At 35.8% G+C, this 4,695-nt stretch overlaps 1 pseudogene; it reads right to left on the bottom strand.

The window, feature by feature from the left end:
• Positions 1-3,476: 3,476 nt before the first annotated feature.
• LOC149554846 (protein kinase PINOID 2-like) lies at positions 3,477-4,179 on the bottom strand (annotated as a pseudogene).
• Between the last annotated feature and the right edge of the window lie 516 nt (positions 4,180-4,695).

Raw genomic sequence — 4,695 nt, 5'->3', positions numbered from 1 at the left:
ATTGAGTAGAGAAGCTAGCCATGTTAATCGAGAAGAGCATATAGTAGTTTTGACCAAGCCATAATAGTAATTGAGTTGTTGTAGTGTCAACCAAGATCTTCAATGTTTTTTGAGTCATTACTATTAATCGAGTTCATGCCTACTCCTAAGTGATCAATGTGCACCAAGCACGAGTGTCAACCAAGTGCCAAAGATTGTCAAGTTCACTATGTTGTTGAGTATCAGTATATTACCTGAGTGAACTTTTGACCCTGTGTATCAACACTGAACTGACTAGGTGAAGATTATTTAATATGATATTGTAGCTGACTTTAGAAGGCTATTATTTGGATTGGTATAAATGAGAGATATCTTGTCATATCCAAATGAGTATGCAATCAACCATGAGTATGAAGAACATGCAAGTTTGAAGGCTACAAGCAGTATAAGGAAAAGTAGAGTCTCATCCATCATACTAAGGTGATCTTTCTACATCAAAGGAATGTCATTCAACAGACTGATTTGTAGAGTAGAGATCAACTATTAATTCACCCTAACTAGTGCATCAGTAAAATACTCTAACAAGGTGGACTTAATAGTCTTATGTAGAATCTCCTAACCTAGTACATACTTCATTGTATTGTATAAATTCTTTTACAAGGTGGACCTAACAGTCCTTATTGCTCCTAATAGGGAAGATCATCAAAAGTGATCATTTTTAAGCCTTAACATGCCAACTTTATACTATGGTATTAAAGCTTATGGGTATCATCCCCACCCATGTTTTACTTTCTATTTGGAAGGTTTGTGTGTTACCTAATATTGTATCAAGTGTTATGAATGTTTTATTACTTTCAGTCATTCATGCATGCAATAAGATCATATTAGTTTATGAAGGATTATATGGTGAATTGAAGTCAAAGTTTTATTGGTTTTTGATTCACCCCATGTTGGATCTTGATTTAACAGATTTAAAAATAACTAGAAAACTAGACTAATACATCTAAGGCTAGCAAATTCCTATGATGGATACACTCAACTACAATCTTGGGCCAACTATAAGGCATAACTCCTTCACTTTAGGCTCTACAAGACCTAGTTGGGGTAACCTTGAGGTTCTAATATATGGTACTAGTGCAAATAGACATATAATCTAAACCTATTAACAACAGATGGAACCCTTATATCTTATGATACTTATGCAATAACATAGGAATGAAATAGCTACACATTATAATCTATGAACCCATAAGCCAAGTGAGGATTAATTCCTTTTAGTCCACCACAAAACATGAAAAACTAAATTGATTTGATTAAAAAGATTTATGCAAATGACCTTCATCTTAGCTTGCATATGATTTAGTGGTCAGTGCCTTATCCATTGCAACATAGAGTCACTACCAGCAGGATGACCTAGCTTGATTTCCTTACAATTAAGTTTATCAACTAAAATCTCCAAACTCCATTCTTACTAGCATCCCCCTCCATACATCCAGAAACCCTATCAAATCATTGAAGCATTTACTTAACTTCTTGAATTAAAAGAAACAATAGATCTAACACACAACTAATCCAAGCTGTCTTAAATTAAATGAAACTTATTCATTCAATTGAAAAGTTAATGACATATGAAGAATTAGGAGACAAAATAAGAGAACACAAATACTTCATTGTAAATCCCCTTCTATATTTATTCTTGGGAAGACTAAATACATTTACTGGTAACACTTAATGAAACTCAGGATATTTCACATGATCTATCATCAATTTTCATTATCTCAGAGAAACAAGACATAAAATGAAACTAGAAACCTTCACAAGAATGGATATGTGGTCATCATAGCTAGAGCTCTGCTCAATAGATAGGAATTAAAACTAACCAACCACTTGGTCTCACAGTGAAAAATGGAAACCTACTGGTTTCATAGAGAAAATTGCTAACAACCTTTACAATGGATGAGAGAAAGAAAGATATAGACAAGGAATGGAATCTCGGATCTGATCTCGAAGTGACATGTGTCCACCTGAATCCTCATTCTTTGCTCTTGTAAAACCTCTCTCATCTTTCTACCCATGAAATCTGATTTGATTTTCATCATTGTTTTTGTAACAAACCAGAAATATCTCTTCTTTAATGATGAAAAACCTTATGTTGCCAAAATATCTAAAATGTTGATATAACCTTCATTCAACTAATTTGGATATGAAAAAACTTTCCCACAACTATGCTACCTTTTATGGTCATTCAGTTCATCATTTCATTGGGAATCAGATCTGAATTGCCTCAATTGAATAAAATTGGAAATCAAGTACCTGAGACAAATCCTTGCATAGCTCTAACCAATGACCTCCTATGCAAAAACAAACTCTAGAAATAGAAAGTTCATTTTCTCCCAATTTTGGTGATATATAATACTCCTATATGGACTTACTAGAAATGCCTAGAATCTTACTTTGAAAACCAAACTCTAGTCAAGGCTTTTCAGATATCACTTGGGCATATATTTAAAAATTTCTAAAGTTTAAACTTTAGAATACATCAAATTTTATTTAAAACTCTACTTGCATGTGATTTTCTAAGGGAAAATATAATAAAATATTAAAATTTGCACTTTTGAAAATTTCCCACCATTTTCCCTCTAGGTCAAACCTAATTGACTGGCCGTGCCACGTGTTGACATTTGATTGGCCAAATTTTTGCATAGTCAACTGACACATCTACCACATGGCCACCACATGTCTACCACATCATTGGTAACCATGTTGCATGATGAGTTAGCATTGTGCCACATCATCACGACATAGTGACACACGATACGTGTCATCTTCTGCCAACTTAGCATCTAATCATCGGTCCACCTCAACTCGCCATGTCATCAATCCATGTCACCACCAACTCAGCTGGTCACCACGTCATCGGTCCACCTTAGCTGGTTGCTATGTCACATGGTTATCTTCCTTACATCTTTGCCTTAGCGACATAGTGACCACTGTCATATCTGCCACGTGGCATGATCTGGTGCATCATTGAAATCTGACTCAATCCACCTGGCTACCACATGTCATTTCACGATTCATTTTCAGATCCACATCATATGATGACATCGTCTCTTTGGCATGCATATTTGGTCAAAATTTGTTTAGTCACCTCCAGTTGGTCAGGTCTCACATGCAAGACGATGCCTTCAAAAGGCATTATCTTAATAAACAACTTATAATGTCTTGTGTTTTACTATTTAAACATCTAAAATTTTATCCACACAAGCAATGTGGGATAACTTGTTTATGTGTTTTCTCTACTTCTTGTTTGTTTTCACCTTGTTTGATATTAATAGTAACTAGCTCTGAAATTGTACTATGGGCATGTAGTTTCTAGTAAATAGTTTTATGGAAATGTTTGTTTTTGTTCCAGTGTTGTTATTAGTGTTGCATAAGGGGGCTGATGGGCATATGTGCATGCAGCTCATGTGATGTGTGTTCTTGGTTTCAATGGTGATTTATAGTGTTGGGACTACATTGCATCTTAGGCAAAGGTCAACGTCTAAGAACACGATATGACTGTCTTCTCTAACTAGCACATTTTTTGGCTTCAAGTCCCTATATGTCACCCCCATCATGTATAGGTACTCTAGAGCAAGAAGCACCTCTATTGCATAGAACCTTACAGATCTAAGGGATAAACATTTTTTGGGTCTTCGATGGTGAAGATGATGCAAGTCCCCACTAGGGCAATAGTCCATGATGGTACATGAATAATGGGAGGTATCGAAATGGGCATAGAGTGTGGGAAGAAATAGGCGATCAAGCATGGAAAGAATATCCCTCTCCATCTTAGCCCTCTAGAGCTTGTTACTTAGAGTGAGTGCCTCCTTGTTGAAAACCTTCATGGCATACAAGTAGTTCCTAGCTCCCCTCAATTGGCAGAGGAACACATTCCCAATGTCACCGCTACCCAGCCTCCACACTAGCTTGAAATGCTTCAATCCCACCACACCCGCTTCTCTGCGTCGCATGCTCTCAATGGCCTCCCAAGATAAATCATTAGCCTTGTGTGGAGGCTTTACAAGCACCAAACTCCTACATTTACTAGTAACAGTAGTAGAGGAAGCACTGATGTCATTGCCACTCCATTTTTATTTTCCTACAAGCATCATTTGATAGGTCAATAATTACCACAATAGAGTAAGTCATGAATTTCATTGATCGTTAGAATCATTGGCCATTGATGGATGCCAATTATTGCATTTCATGATCACAATGTTGGAATGAAATCATAGAGCCATTCATATACATGCGATGATGAATTGCTAATATCCCACGAACATATCCAGTTATGGTTAAATAACCATCAAGACATCTATCTGTATACAAAGATTGAGATAAGAGAAGAAATTTTGCCAAGTCTCAACAGTACTAAATAACAACAACGATCACAATGTATGTCTTGGAATATCATTTTAGTCTCTAAATATTTTCAATTTCACATCTTATCAATCTGGTGTAATTAGTCGGGCCCCAAAGTGGGTCTAGCTAAAACATTTTCATTTTTAAACACCTGCACTATTAGATTAACCCATTGACCATCTAGTACTGATTTGATCAAAATTCAATCACCATTGATTAAACTTTTAAAACTCAATTCACCTCTTTCTGCAACTTGTCAACTTTGTACCAAGAGGTCCTTTGGCTAGCCTTAAAAATTGACAAAAATACTTG

Source organism: Cupressus sempervirens, chromosome 5 (genome assembly GCF_028749045.1).
Source record: "Cupressus sempervirens isolate cs-2001-9-10 chromosome 5, ASM2874904v1, whole genome shotgun sequence".
In the NCBI taxonomy this organism is placed as follows: domain Eukaryota; kingdom Viridiplantae; phylum Streptophyta; class Pinopsida; order Cupressales; family Cupressaceae; genus Cupressus; species Cupressus sempervirens.
Note: the sequence above shows the minus strand (reverse complement) of the source record. Positions and strands in the feature narration are given on the sequence as shown.